The sequence below is a fragment of the Camelus dromedarius genome, chromosome 22 (assembly GCF_036321535.1).
Source record: "Camelus dromedarius isolate mCamDro1 chromosome 22, mCamDro1.pat, whole genome shotgun sequence".
Lineage (NCBI taxonomy): Eukaryota > Metazoa > Chordata > Mammalia > Artiodactyla > Camelidae > Camelus > Camelus dromedarius.
In genome coordinates this window covers 20551230-20567919 of record NC_087457.1, presented here as the reverse complement: position 1 = coordinate 20567919, position 16690 = coordinate 20551230, and the positions used below count along the sequence as shown (strand labels likewise).

General features: G+C 36.7%; 1 long non-coding RNA gene across 1 annotated transcript; it reads right to left on the bottom strand.

Annotated features, from left to right (window-relative positions):
* Positions 1–1743: 1743 nt before the first annotated feature.
* LOC135318849 (uncharacterized) lies at positions 1744–16132 on the bottom strand. The gene is made up of 3 exons (XR_010377234.1): positions 16092–16132; positions 12374–12510; positions 1744–2339 (listed from the first exon to the last, which is right to left on the bottom strand). It is a non-coding gene; the product is annotated as an uncharacterized LOC135318849 (long non-coding RNA).
* Positions 16133–16690: the final 558 nt, after the last annotated feature.

Genomic DNA, 16690 nt, shown 5'->3' with positions numbered 1-16690 from the left:
AAAATCATTCCAGTTTGGACCTGTGCATTTTATAACTGTCATGATTTATTTAAATACGTCATTAAAATAGTCACTATCATCTTGGAAAGCAAAAGGTAGTCCGGGAAAAGGTCCCCATGTTCAATTGCACTGAATACTTATCTAAGAAAAGAAAAAAATTCAGGCTTCTGGTACTGCGGAGTCACCTAAAATAGTGATGGATGGGCTAAGTTCCCTAACTCTGTGTGTCCAGTTGTCTTTATTTTAAAAGACAGGGGTAGGGGGGCTTGTACATATTAAATTCCATAAACATATCCAGAATGAATAAAAGAATACCAAGGATGTGAAATTAAAACAAACCTCACTATAGTCATTCCCTTGTTAAACTTTTTCAAAATTCTGCTGAATTCCCAGATAATTACAAACTCTCTAATTTCCAGACTACACCTTCAGACTCCTCTCTTGCTATTCAATATATGAAGTCCTAAAACTAGTCCTGCCGTCTGGATTTCCCACACACCATTCCTCTTCTCTTCCTGCAAACTCTTACTTATTGTTGGAAGCTCAGTCCATATAACACCTCTTCTGAGAAGCCTTCCTTGATCATAAAATCATTGTTCCTCCTATGTGCTTTCACACTCTAGTACATGTAGTTTGGTAGTGACACAGTATCACTCCTCTATTTACTGAATTTATCTTATTTCAATTAAGAGGGCTAAGCTGCCTTGTTCATTTCTGAATCTCTGGGGCCTTCTAGAGTTCCTAACACAGAGTGGCCATTTGGTAAATATCCTTTGAATGACTGTATGGAGAAAAATGAAGTGAGATCCATTCCCTTCATGCAATTCATATTAGTCTTATTTTGAAAATAAAGAATTACATTTTATCAAAGTTTACTGATACTTACAGTTACTGTTCTCTCCTTCTAATTAGGAGTGTATGGGTTGAAGGTAGTAGCTCAAACATCAAAGTAGTATGTCTTGGTTTTGCTCAATTGTGACATGCTACATCACAAAAAAAGAAAAATATACATAAGACAAACACACTTACAAGAGAAACCCTTATCCATGAACATAGATTGTTATACTAATAAAGAAAATAAGGATTTATTATCAGAAAATTAAACATTATTTCTTAGCATCACATTTATCCCATATTCTCATGAGAAAGCATGAATAACAACAAAGCAAGAAAGAGGGTGGTGACCAAATAGATGGAAATATAATGACCAAGACAAGAAAACAAGAGTCCAATAAGCTATGAACACACTGGAGGTAATATCTTTACTGTAATTTATTCTTGCCAAATATCAAAATCTTTAGCATAATTTATGTTTTTCAAACACCAGACACAAGTATAAATTCTGGCAGAAAATGTATTATCATTCATTCAGATGATGGAAAGACATGTTTATGGGTATATAAAATTAGGAACATGATCCTGCTAAAAAGGATCATTAATGAGGTATGCAAATAGATCTCTCATTTGCTTTTGGAATATTCATAAAAAGCAAGTTATTCATCTAAGGAAAATCAGCCACCATAAAGCATATCAACCACATCTTCAATCTTCTTTACCATTAAGAAGATACAGTACTTTGTAATGTTAGGGAATGCTGATGTGAAATATTTTGGGTAATTTATGCTGTTGGCTCATTTTATTTTCCAAAGACAAAATGCTGCTCAATTACAAAAGAAACCTTTCTCCAATAGGTGTTATTACTGAGATTAAGAGTTCCCAGGTGCTGATGATCATAAGATTAAAGCATTTAAAATTTAACATACTCCACTGTATTATATTAGTCTTTCAGGTTATACTTTTATTCTGTGACCAAATGTGCATTGCTTTGAAATCTTACCTCAGGGCTGCAGAATACATGATGTGACAATGTAGAAGACAGAAAGAAACTTATCTATCCTTGCTTTTGCCTCATGGAAGCAAGAAGAAAGAAGCCCATTTCCAGGAGCCATAACTTCTCATTGGGTCCATCCCACACCAGGCATCAGCACTGATTCTCTCTCCTGGTCCTCAAGGTGGCAGCAGTCCTCCTCAGCCATAAACTTAACCGTTGGCACTTTGGAAAAGAAACCTCTGGAAGTGGTTGTTAAATATATTGGTGTGAGTTCTTAGCAGGAGGCCAGGTCCCCTTCAGGCTGGGCGGTCAGCTGGGCATCCCTGGTACCAGGTAAGTTTTTCCCACAGGATAGGAGATCCACAGGAGGTAAGTCCAGGGTGTAGGTGAGGGGGGATTCTCAGTCATTTCACATGAAACAAGCAGATTCTAGCAAGGACTATGATCTGTTCCAACTTGGCACCCAGAATGCTGGACCTCTTCTAGTGAGCAAATCACCGGGCACTTCCTGGACGTGTAAAGAGAGGAAGCTTCTAGAACAAGTGGCCAGAATCAGGTCTGAATCCCTTCCAACAAGCCTCTTGCTTGGCAGGTGCCCAGCTACCCAAACTTGCAACTTATCGCAGAATATAACTGACCATAATGGCTTCTCCAGCTCAAGCCCTAATCATTAGCAAGGACAAAGCAAAACAAAACAAGCAAACAGACAAAATTTCTGAACAGAGAAGGCTCACTCTTCAAACTCTCCCTCGAAGTATTTGGGAGAAGATTTACCTTCTACGATTATGCTTTTGCTAGTGCGATTGTGGAGGTTACAGGATTTCCCAGGAGTTGAACGTCCATATAAAACTAAGTTGAGCATCTGAACATTTGTTTTGCTGTATTAGATAATTATTTAGGACTTTCTACAAGCTAGGTTCACTTGATCTTTGTAGTTACCCTATGAAAGAGGTGCCATTATTAAGCCCATTATAACATCACAATAACTCATGTTAATAGATAAATTAACTGAAGTTTAGTGAGTGCAAGTGACTTATTCAGACTCACAGATTTAATAAATGTCAGTTCCCGGACTCAGTCAAATCCTATTTGAGTATAAAGTTGCTGTTCTTAACCACTTTGCAAACTTCCTTCTCCTTCTCTATAGATTTTCATGCTGTTCTAAGATAGTGGTAAGCAAATGATTTCCGTAAAGGGCTAGATAGTAAATCTTTCAATCTTGGGGATGAACAGGCAAAAATGAGGCTACAATGTAGGTACTTATATATCAGGAGATAGAATAATTTTCACAAATTTGTATTAATGAAATTCAAAATATAATTATAATTGTGAACTTTTTGTAATACAAGTCTACTGATGAGAATGTAAGTCTACTGATGAGAATATAATTCATTCGTGGGGGGGGGGAGATAAAACTGCAACTAATGGAGGAGCAAAGTTATTTTTCCTTATCATCAAATCTATTATAAATGTTTATCTGTGAAAAGCATTTTTAGCCATACAAAAACAGGCAGCACCAGATTTGGCTCACGGGCTATAGTTTGTTTTAAAAGTATTTCTATTTGAGGGAGCTGGGGATCTGCTCATTTTCACATAGTAATTCACCAAGAAGATTTGCCTAACAGTTTTACACAGAGAACAGTGTATTTCTTGGTGCAGTAAGAGTATTTCTTTTGAATACCCTTTGCCTGAAATTGACTCAGCCTTGTCATCTACTCAGCACACAGAGAACTATTCTTTAGAGGTCAAATCCTAAGTACTCAGCATTTGCTAGTTATGTTTTTAAAATCCTGCATCATTGATAATACACAATTTAAACATATAAGCAAAACGCATACTTGGCTCGAAGCAACATGAGCCAAGTTTTACTTTACTAACTTGTAAAATAGATCCAAAAATTACAGAAAATTTAAGTGGCTCTAGTTATATACAAACTACTGACTAAAGACAATCCTCTTAAGCTCAAAATTCAAATATTTGTTGAACTAGGGCTGCAGAAATCATCTAACTCAAAAAGATTCTTAATTTCAAAGGCACTTTCCTAAGATACAGAAGTTTTGATGCTCAGAAGTTGTGCATGCTAATCGAGGTGCAATCTTAAAGTCATGCAGTTCAGATGTATCGGTTCAAAACCCACATATACTTAATGTTCAGCTCATAGATGAAGTTGATTATATACTATATTTGGTATCAATCCCTTAGAGAGGCTTTTCCTTTGTTTTCTAAATGCATTTCTTATTAGGAAAATGTAATACTCAACTTTCTGATTCATTATTCTTAATTTACTTTGATTGTTTTAAAAGACCGGTATGATGTCAATGAGGCAATTAGAGATTCTTAACAATCCTTTTAACACTATTTTCTTAACCCCAGGACCTGACTTTGATTTGCTTCTCATGTAGCATGCTGATAGAGGTGGGTTTTTTTTTTCTTCTAAGAATGCTTAAAAATTTTAGGTTTATGTCACAAGTAACAAGATAAAAATGAACACATTAGAAAACTATGTGAATAATTGTCCTTCTCAGAGACTGGTGCTTGTTGACTAATAAGGAAGTGCCTTTATGAGGTTCTAAGATGTCAATGTATTTATAATCTTCCAACATAGTGTTAGAGCAGACGACATGAAGACAGACTTTAGCAACTCTCTTCCACTCCTTTCTAGGCATCTGGATTATGTTCTAGATATTAAATTTGGCTGTCAACTATGTAATAGCTTATTGAGAAATCCAAGGCTTGGGTGCTAAGTCCATGGTACCAATTTAGCTTTCAAGTTAAAAACAAAACAAAACTGATGATGTGCCTAACATTATTTTTAAGACAACCATGAAATGAACTGCTTGCCCTGGGACTGGGCTCAGAAAGGCAGACCTAAGGGAAATCAGTCAGTAGCTTAACAGAGCACTGGGTGATCATCAACAATCAGTTTCCAGTAAGCAAGGGGGTATAAAAACCTCTCCAAAGAGCTCACAGACAAATCAGCAATGTTGAATAGTGGCAGAGATAGACTTGAGAAAAGTATAGAAGAGGCTACAGCTACTTTGTCAGAGATTTCTTTCTTCTGAGGTTAAAACTGTCAAAAATCTCTTTTCCCCTTGGAAAAACATAAGTTATCCTTTACCACTTGGAAGCTGTTGGGAGAATTTAGTGGGGCAGTTGAAAAGTCCCTTTGGGTTGGTGAAATAGATCTCCTGAAAAGACTGCATCAGGATCAATTACCCCAGGTTTCTCTTGAATGGTGGCAAGGCAACTGAAGAGGAGAATGATTTATAGAACTATTTAACAGGTGTCATGCTGGGTGGGTAGTATCTATGGGATGTGTCCATGGAGGAGAAAATAAAATCCATTCTGTAATGAAATATTTGGCCGCAGTCGGCAAAGGATAAATTTTAGAAATGGAGTTCCCCTGAAGAAATTCAGTAAGAAGCTGGGGAGACTGTGTGTTGCAGATAATGAGGGGAAAGTCACAATTCATAACAACAGCCAACACAGCCAGCTAAAGAAACAACTAATAGAATTCACTAATTGTCAATTATTTAAAAGCCAAACAAAATTTAAAAAGGAGACACAAACCATAGCTTAGCTAGTAATAGTGCTTCTCAGCCTCATCCCTGGCCCCAAGTCCTGAAGGGCCTTCCTATCTTTCCTATTTGTAACACACAGTACTCTACATTCTCCAGATCAGCTCACTGCACTAATCAAATCAGATAACAAATCACTTAGTTTTCCATTCTGTTCATTTCTGTGTGTGTCTGTATGTGTGTGTGTGCAGACCCAGCTATAGAGTACACGTTTATCTTTTTAAATATCACTATTTTCTGTGATTGTTTTGCCTACTCTTTTTTTTTAAATAAAAGAAAGGCCATGCTATTAATCTCTAAAAAAAAATCATTCTCAGCAGGTAATTTTCTTGGACAATTTTAACTTAGCTTGGATTTTTTAGACATAGCGAAGGGTTTACTTTGCATCATTCCCAAACTTATTGCGAAAAAGATGTTTGCTCTTGAAAAAAGCAGAGTGGCAAGTTGGGGCAGTGAAAATAGCAGTAAACCAGAAGTCGTGGGGCCAAGTTACACCCGCAAGACTAACTAGACAGACACATTTCTGTAGCCAGATGCCAACAGTCCAAAAAACAACAGGCCAGAGCACACATTTGACTGGTTGTATGTTTAGGTCACTTTTGATAGAAATGCCTCTTTGATAATCCTTCCCTCAATACATGCATAGCAGTAATGACAAAATCATCTCACTTACAAGTGAAAAAACTTTATGCCACGTATTCTAAAAGTCAAAATTTCAACAAACATAAGATATTCTTCATCTTTTCCTCCCTCAGTATTATACTCCCTCTGTCCTGTTCAAGTAATACTGGGCCTGTTCTTTTCAAACGTAACCTAAACGTTCTTTAACAAGTTTATTTTAACTTCTATGTCTTAGTCTCCGTGCTCTCATATCACATGTATACATTACTTTTAAACATACATTGTTAGCCTACTGTAGCTAATTTGTTCAAAAGGGTCTTGTTTCCTCTTTGGATCCTAAAGTAATCTCTGAAAATGAATGGAAGGGAAATCACTGAGAGTGCATAAAAAAGAACCTGTAAAAGTGTTTTAAGGACTTAGGTGTGTTCATCTCCCACTTGTGACCAGTAATTAATTCCCTTTATTTCTTCCTGCATGCACGCAATTTTCCAGTTTGTGTTCTCATTTCTGTAAAAGTGGGTATCACTCTTTGGAATTCCAGCTGAGAACATGTTCAAAAAACCCCAAAAGTTTGGGTCTCTTTTAGCTACAGATATGATTCACCTTCAAATGGAGAAATGTGACCATCCACTAAGACAAGAACATGTCAGGTTTTAACATTTTAATAGCCAAATATCTTCATTTGAATGTGATCACAGTTGCCTCATTTAGATTTCCCTGGAAAATTGTCAATGCAGTATATTAACGATTCATTGTTTGATATTATTTTAAAATAAAATTTACTTCCATAGACAAAATACGGGATTATTACAAAAATATTTTACATAATTTTAATAATGTTATATATAAAATTGAGTGAACTAGTAGTTACAAGTCGATCTGTTCTTATAAAAATCTTTCCCATTGCAAAAAATTTGGAGACTACAGAATTATAAAGTGTAATATACACAAAGAAAAGGGAACTGATTTTCACTCTTGAAGGGAACAACTTTTAAGACCATGGAATACTATTTGATTTTTACTGATAGTTTACACATGAAAATGTCTAGTCCTCAATATTAAATGATGTTTTTAAAAAACTTTGTGACAGACATTAAAAGCATTGTGTTGTCAAAACCAAATAAAAAGTAAAGTTCAAAATATTCAATACATTTTTCTTTTCTTTTTTCTTCTTTGCTGCTTTCACTGTTTACCCAAATCACTTCTCACATTAAGTTTGTTCCTTCTTCTTTCCAATGTAAACAGTATAAAAACTTTCTATTTATCATTGCATATTTTTCTCCATGCACATTTAATCATGCATTGATACATATGAATTAATTTCCATCTATTATAGTTACTTTTCTTTGTTTTACAATTATGAGTTACATGTATATGTTTGGATTTTGTGTTTCTCGTTTAACGATATCTTTTCAGAAAGGATTACGTCTTTCCATTTTTGCCAACAATGCACCTTGGATTACATCTGTACCAGCAATGGTGTTATTTTTTTCTGCATTTTTTTGCCATCTTGATAGACATAAAGTTGTAGCTTCGTGTTATATAAATTTCGATTTGATTACCAACGAGATGAGCATCTTTTTATGCTTGTTGGTAGGACTGGCTCTTCTGACAGTTGCCTTATAATATCTTCATTCACTGTTTTATTTATCCCATTCCTGTCCATTTAAAATCATTCTTTAAATGTAATAAATAATAGCCTTCTATTAACTCTATTGAAAATGTTCCCAAATCGAGCTTGTCTGTTGATTTTGTTTTTGACATCTGTTAGCTATTTATCTTCTTTTTTCCCTCTAAGCTTCCATGTTTTTGAATCTTTAAAATCATGTCCCCAAGGCTTTCTTTCTTTCTTTCCTGGAATACTTTTCACAAGCTCCATGTTGATTTTCTTCTGGTTACTGATGTTTTGATGATGGAAAATCGTTTCCTTCCTACTATTTACTAAAAGCAGAGTGTGCGAATTGTCCTTGACCCCATTCTCTAAGCACTTGAGTTCTGATTGGATACTCTTCACAGTGGCAGCTTGATATGCTGAGATTCTAAAGCACATTGAGCTCTGCTGGACTCACAGATGATTTCTGCCCACTATCATTTTTATGATTTGTGTTCTTTTGCTTTGCTTGTTGAACCAGGACTCAGCTGAACTCCATCACAACATGACAGCTGATGAGGCTTTATTTCCAATGTCTATATTCCTAGTATGAGACCTACTGCCAGCAGTGCATGCACACACATGTGTGGGCATGCACACTTTTTTTTCCCCTTGCCACCCACCCTCCTTCCTTTTTTTTTGCTTTTTTTTTTTTTTTTAATGCTTTGACAAAATGATTTTGAAATAGAATCACTAAGGGTAACACAAAAATCAGCAGTCACAGGTTTTTATCTTTGGAAAAGATCGTGTTGCTGAAACAAAGGTCAACCAGCAAACAATAGGAAAGAGATGGGTTGCCTTTGTAAATGTGTGGACTTTCATTTGGATGTGTTCATGCTGTTTCTGAGATGAGCAGGGAGTTCATGAATTACTCAATCCACTGTTCATGTCGGGTCCATCAGCCCTGCAGTGAGTGCTCGCTCTCCCTTGGGTGGGTTCCTTGGTCTAGTTTCCAACATTGCTGTAAATTTCTTTTCATTTTTGAATGTTCTGCAGCTATTTCAGTAGGAAGCTCTGAGAGGTCTCACTTTGGAGCTAGAACTAGGCAAATTCCTTTTAAAAAAATGATAGAAGTGCATATATTCCCAGAATTCTAAAACATGGTACTCTCCTCTGATCTTTTCATTTCATTCAAAAATATGTGTATATATATAAATAATTCACATTTTACTCTAGATACTGCTGCTGTCATGTGAGACTTAAGGAAGGATGATCTACCTGTATTAGAAACAAGTGAGAACAAAGGGTGTGAGGCCACTGGGGCCATTTGTAACTTTATTATTCTGAAAACATGTAAGTGAGGAAGACTGTTAGAGGAAGCAGGAAGTGCAAGGGCGTCCACAGTGCATTAAGCCAATGCTCTCTGAAACCCCTGCCAGCATTCACATTCCAAATTTGAGAGTGGTATATATGACAGAACATGCTAGGAATCGATAAATATTTACTGTTAGCAGACAGATTTCTGAATTGGTCCCTAAGTTTTCCAACCCTGGTGGACACTGCCTGCCAACCCTCTCCCCTAGAGTGTGGGTAGGACTTGCAGACATCATGACATGTGATCCTATATTAGATTACATTCTCTGGGAATGATGTCTTCAAAATCCTTTTAAAAGTAGCTGACTTTTAAGTATGCCTGACCTGATCTCAGGAGGTCTTTAAATCTGGGTCAGAGACAGATAAAGTTGGAGCCTTGAAGTAAGAGAAACAGAGACTCTACTACTGGCCTGGAAAACAGCAAACAGCCATGTTGTGAACAGTGCATGGAGGAGATCAAGTGACCAGGATCCCTAGTTGCTGAGAGTGACCTTCAACCAACAGCCAACAAAACAGAACAACACCACTAGGATATCAGCTCTACAGCTGCAAAGAACTAAACTCTGTCAACAACCTGAATGAGCTTGAAGCAAGACCCCGAGGCTCAGATGACAAGGAGGAGGACAAGGTACTCACGGCAGCTTTGAGACCCTGAGCAAAGGACACAGCTCAGCTGCATCCAGACCTCTGACCCACGAAAACTGTGAGACAATGTGTGTTGTTTCAAGCCACTAAATTTGCGATATCTTGTTATGCAGCAGTAAAAAACCGATATGGATGTGAATGTTGATGCTTTATACTTAAAGGAGCTAAAATATGTAAAGCCCCTTAGCACAGGCACTGGTACAGAGTAGCTACTTGTTAAATAATTGCTCTTATATTCATATTATGTTACCTTCTTTCCCAAGCAATAGACAGTAAACATGATCAAAGTGATATTCTCTAGTATTGGCATGAAAAATATATACATGCTCAATTCTTCAGGGATTGCCATTGAATGTCCCCAACACTGTATCACATGGTCTTTGTGATGTAGCCTGTGCTGTTCTTACAAAGTATAAAAATCGCCTTATTTTTCCAGTTCAATTACAAGGAAAAAGGGACATGGTGATCCATCAAGCAGTAATGCTCACTAACAGCCATAAACCAAAGAACTGGTTTTCCTTTGTTTTTCTGTTCCCTTCATTTTACTGCTTTTCCAGGTGATGGGCTTTGAAATTTCCTTCTCTACTGTGTTGGTTTCCTAGGACTGCCATAACACATCACAAACTGGATGGCTTTAAACAATAGAAATGTTTTGTCTCACAGTTCAGGAGGCTGAAAGTCCAAAATCAAGGTGTCAGCATGGTTAGTTCCTTCCAGAGGCTCTGAGGGGGAAACTAGCCTTTCTAAAGGTTTCTGGTGGTTTCTGGCCATCATTGGCATTTCTTGGATTGTAGACACATCCCTCCAATCTCTACCTCTTTTGTCACCATTGTCACATCACTTACCCTCTGTGCCAGTGTGTCTTTTTATTTTTTTCCCCTAGCTCTCATAAGAACCCTCTCAGTGGATTCAGGGCTTACCATATCCAGTATGGTCTTATCTTGATCCTTACTTCAACTACATCTGTAAAGATCCTATTTCCACAAAAAGTCATATTTTGAGGTTCCCAATGAAGACGAGTTTTTGGGAGATATTATTTAACCTATTGTATATGGTGACATTCACAGAACAAAACTCGGCTTCTTTAATTAATATGCAAACAAATTTCTAATTGAGTAATGTGAGCAATTATATAATTGAAAATAATTGGTTATGTAATGCAAGAGAAAAAAGAGTTAAAGACAAAAAACAGATGGTGATGAATGGAAGGGGCACAAGGCTAATTGTAAAGCAATCTGTATTTAATTCCTTCAGCAGATTTAAGACTATTAGCAAATGTTTAAACTCTCTGGGTCTCAGTTTTATCATTTATAAGTTAAACGGATTATTCTCAGTGACCTCTAAGACACTTCCCAGTTTTGACATTGTGTGATTCTATTAACCATGTCTGTCAATCATTTAGTTAATTTGTGGTAGCAAAAAGATGTATACACTAGTTGGGAAATACTAGTGTCATGTATTTTTTTTTCTGTTTGTATTAAAAGGAAGGAAAAGGTAACTAGCACTTCCCAAGGACCTGTTCTTATAAGCTCATACGAAGTAAGTTGAAGGAATCTTTCACATTCTGCAAAGTATCATACAAGAAACAATTGGAATTTGGATTAGTGCCTAGGGAATAATTAGAATTCACTAGAATTTCATTCATTCATGTATAGTTAGTACCAATACATGCTTAGAAGCAAAAATTACAGGTTTAAATAAAGTCATCATGCTCATGATTCTTTCTGGGCAATTACGGAAACTACACATCCTAAGAAAGGCACCATGTAATTCTTTACCTTGAGCTTTAAAAAAAAAAGAATGAAGACTTTATTCAGAGAATGGTATAGAAACAGAACCACCTGAGATAAAAACATTTCCTTCTACTCCTCCCCATCCCCTTGGCAAAAAAGAGAAAAATAACAAGTCTGTCCCTCGTAATCATCACAGGTCTTTCCTGCCCAGCAATCTTACTTCATTTTCCAGCCCATTCACCCTTCCCCTCTCCTAGGTCATTGGTCCTCACTTGCAATTCTCTCTTCAAATCTTTAACAAATCCCCACCTGCATTCTCAAGTGATCTTTTTCTGTTTCACTGAGAAAACAGCAATGTTGGGAAGTAACATCCAGGGGAAACAGATGAAGGTGGTCACAAGGTACAAGCTTCTGGTTTGTAATGTACAACAGTTCTGAGATGTAATGTACAACAGGGTGACTATGGTTAACAGTACTGTATTGTAATCTAAGAGTTGCTAGGAGAGTAGACCTTAACAGTTCTCATTTCAAGGCAAAAATATTCTAACAATGTGGGTTGATGGATGTTAAATAAATTTATTATGGTAATCATTTTGCACTGTATACAAAATGGAATCATGAGGTTGCACACCTCAAATTAATACAAACTTATATGTCAATTATATTTCAATAAAACTGAGGAAGCAAGAGGGAAAAAAGAAACTAGAAAAGTCATATATACCCCATGCACTCAGCAACATTCCTTTAGTCTGTGCCCCTGGCTCTCCCAGTGCCTTGTCACTGTGACCTGGCTGTCTATGCAGCTGCCTTAGCCAGTCCCCCAGAGGGGAACAAGGCCTCATTTCAGAGCCTCCAAGACCTGACGCTAGTGATTCCCTTTTTTCTCTTGAATTTTCAATCCATTGTTCTCTTTAGCATTCAAAAATGTTATTTCTAACATATTAAAAAAAAAAAACTTCTCTATGACAACTATCTTGACTTCACAACTTTCTCTACTTACCGCCCTGTTTCTCTGCTGTCATTTGCAGCAAAGTATCTTGAAAGTCATCCAGTACCTCTTCTCTCATCCAGCCTTAAACTACTGTCAATCGTGCTTTCTTTCCACTCAACAACAGTCATGTTGGAGACGAGGGGAACCTGCACGGTGATAAATCCAACAGTCAGTTTTCAGTCCCCGTGTGACTTAGCAGCATCTGGGACAGTGTTTCACCCCCTCCTAAAAACACTAGCTTCACTTGGGCTTCGGGGATGGGATGCTGCTCCTCTTCCTTGCCTCTCCTGCCGACTCTCAACCCCTCATTCTCTCTCCAACCCTGAATCTACTTTTTCTCCTCGACTTCTCAGTCTGCCTCTATCCTCACTTCTCTTTATGGTCCCTATGTCCTCCCCCATCTCTTCTCTTTTTCTGTACACAAGTTCATTCTTTGTCTCAGATCTGCTTGCCCAGACAATTGAAATAACCCCCCAGCCAGTCTCCCTGTTTGTCCCTTCCCTGCCCCAGGCTGTTCCACAGGACAGCTCCAAAGAGCCTTCTGAAGGGTGAGTCAGGGCATCCCAACCTCCCAATCAGGAGAAGGAGAGCAAAGTCCTATTAATCACAACCCAGCCTGCCACAGCCTGGCCTCGGGGCCCACTCCTATTTCATCTCCTATCTCATCTCCTGGCATCTCCCCTGCTCATGGTACTCTTGCCACACTTGCCCCCAGGCTGCTTCTGCTTCAGGACCTTTATTGTTTCAGTTCTGACTGAAACGATCTCCTCACAAAGTTCCTTCACGTTTCTGCTCAAATATTACTTGGTTATAGAGGCCTTCCCTGAACATACTAAATAAATATCGGAACAAGGCTCCCGACCCCCCACATTCTTGTTTTCCTTAACTTAGATATATTGTCCACTGCCCTCTCCCCCTCTGATGACATGTACTCGTTTACTTGTTTATTCGTTGATTTTCTCCCATTAGAATATAAGCTTCATGGGATACAACAAGGAGGAAAACAGTTGTCTGTTTCAAACAATTGTATCATTGATTCCCAGCGCAGAATCTGACTCCATGTAGGTGCACAACAAATGTTTTTTAAATAAGTAAATCACCGAGATAATGGCAAATAAATATCATAAACTCTGCAATATGACTGCAAAATGTATTTCAGCTTCTAACCAATTGTTTTCTCATTTGCATTTGACAGTGCTCGGGTGGGCTCGATACAGGACGGGAGAGACTGAAGCCTTTGAGAATATTGTTGAAGAGGAAGGATATTTTTATAGCTGAATGGAAACAACCTTTTTTTCTTCCCTCTATTTGGAGAGTGAAGTAAACAGCATCTAGTTAGCCTCTGTTCAACTGGTTTTTAAAATATACCCTCCACGTTAAATAGCCAACACATACTGGAGATAAATCCAATAGCTTTATCCAATTTTAACAAAGTAAATTCAGAAAAGCACAATTAACATGCAAGCCAGTATCTGTGACCTGGATAAAGTAGGTTGACCAGCCAGAAGGATAATTAGCTTTGGAAATAGATTTGGATTCAAATCTCAGCCCTGCCACCTACTAATGATAAACTTTGAATGAATTACTTAATCTTTCTGAGCCCCATTGTCCTCAGATGTAGGGGTTTTTTTCCTCATATGTAGGAGGTGCTTAAAGCATGCTAGCTTGTCTGTATGTTTTTAATAATATCTAGCTTCAACATTTCACTTAATCAAAAGAAATATGTCTGACCTCTGTCTGCCCTCGGTGGCTCATTTTAGTATCTGACCACAATAAAGTGTTCTGGCATGGAATTATTTTTCCCTTTCAAAAAGCTCTTGCAAAATCTCTCTCCTTCTAAATGTAGATAATATTGTCCTACTGTGTATAATTCATGTAGCTTTTATTACACAAATACTTTGAAATTATATAAGGAAGCTTTAATTATAATTGGTTAAGAATGAGGGAATTTAAAGGATATCTAACCCATTTTACGGACAATGGATATGCACCAATATCTGTATGCTAAAAATGGAAAAACTAAGACATTTATTATAATGAAATACTTTCCTGGAGAGCATACAGCAAGATAACAAATGTTACAGATGACTACCAGTGTGGAATCCTATTGAAATTGTTAATCTTCTTTGAATTTTCCCTAAGCAATACAGATAGTCCTCGCTTTGCACAGAATCAACAAGAGCATGTGCACATCACCATGGTGTCTCACTTTGTAGGATTCCCGTGTTCAGGGAGAATTTGTTGCTGTGCTGTGCAAATTGGGGTCTGCTTGATGGTGCTGTGGTTAAAAGTACAGATTCAGTGACCAAACTCTCAATTCCAATCCTATCATCCTTACTGCCTAGCTGGATGCCTTTAGGGAAGTCGTTCACTCTTGTTTTCCCTCGGTTCACTCATGTATAAAATGAGGGTAATAATCATGTTTCCTCATGTGTCATTGGAGATTTAAATGAATTAATAAAGTAAAGCTTTTAGAATAGAGCCTGGCACTTGGCAACAATCTTATAAATGTTACTGATTTATTTTATTCTTATTAGTGGCACCAATTCTCTGTCGAGATGTCTGGGTTGATGTAAAGATTAAATACCAAGAAATATTTCAGTATTTTTTACTTAACAAAAAAAAACCACTATCTGTTGTTTATTGATAGGAGGTATGACTCTGGCAGAAAGCGAACTTCTCCATTACAGTGTTTTAGGTTACTTCTTAACACCTCCACAAAAGGCAGATATGAGCTGGTTTCTTGGGTCTGTGTTTTACCAGCTTTGCAACTTTTAATCTCTCCAACTCTCAGATTCTTCATTTGTAAAGTGGAGTTAGTAACGGTACCAACTTTCAAGAGGTTATTGTGAGCACCGAAAAAATACTACCTGCTCGATAAACTTTACCTACTATTACCTACAAAATACCAAATGAAACACTTTCCTAAGAATTATCTGTCCAAAGAACTAATATAACCAGCTGTAATGCTGTCAACTCCATCATTATATACGAGTTTCCTTAATTTTTTTCCATTGCCGTGAGTTACTATATTGTTTAACAATCATCCTTGTAATTATTCTTTAGTTAAACTGTATTGGGGTTTAATGTACAATAAAATACATCAATTTTGAGTGTAAAATTTTGAAGTTTTATAAATATGTATAACTGCATAACCACTATGAAAATAAATATATAGAATATTTTCATAATCTCAAAAAACTCTATCACATCCCTTTAAAGAATTGTCACCCTCCCACTGACATAGCCCCAGGTGACATCTGAACAGCTGTCTTTTACTAAAGATTAGGTTTGATTCTTTAAAGATTTCAAATAAATTAATTCATATAGTATATACTCCTGGCATGTGACCCTCTTTCATTCAGTATTTGAAGAGGGGACAAAAGAAAGCCACTAAAGTTTTAATTCTCATTATTATTCAATAGATTTTTCCCTACAAGGTCCAGAATGAAATTCCCCATTTTTAACATAATAGAATCCATTTTAAATGAATGTGATTTCATTTTATGATTCCATAAATTTGAGTAAAGCTTGCATTTTCATGATTTTTCAGTCTTTCTTGATGTTGATGACACTAGAGATTACACTCACCTCTCAGAAAATACTTTTTGTGGACAGAGTAATTTTTCAGATGGTTATCTCATGTCTCTATCCCCAGATATTAAGAGTCCTGACACAAAAGGTAAACACATACTGACGTAAATTTTAGATAAAATAGTTTATATACCACTCTATCTCCAGTGAAGACTTCTGCAGGAGAGGTGTACTGTTGGCTCTTCCAATGAGGAAGTCACTCCATAAAGATGGATTCTATTGTAAAGGCAAGAATACATTTGTTATAGTATTCACATTCTCCAGTGTTGACTGGCCCACTGCCCCCTAGAAGATAAGAAATTGTTTTCAGAATTTCAAAACATATTTTTAAAATGAATGAAGTGGTGCAATGATAAAAACTGAAGCCAATTATACAGTAGAATTATATTTTGCATCAGCTTTGGAGCCAAATGTTTATACTACTTAATTATCTTATTTGTTCATTGAATTCATCATCATTAGTCACAATTATATAGGAAATTCTGCCACACAATGTCCTCTTCTTGGAAAGTCCACCAACAAAAGAATACTTAAAGATAGTAATTATAAAAATATAGTCATATGGTTGATAATGGCATGATGTAAACAAAATTTAATAATTACAGTTTATATACCACTTAATTTAATTCTTATATTTATTATTAAAATATGGACATATGCTAACAATAATTATACGAGGCAAGTTTCCTTAGCGTGATCAGAGAGCATAACTTCTCAAAGCAATACAGAAGG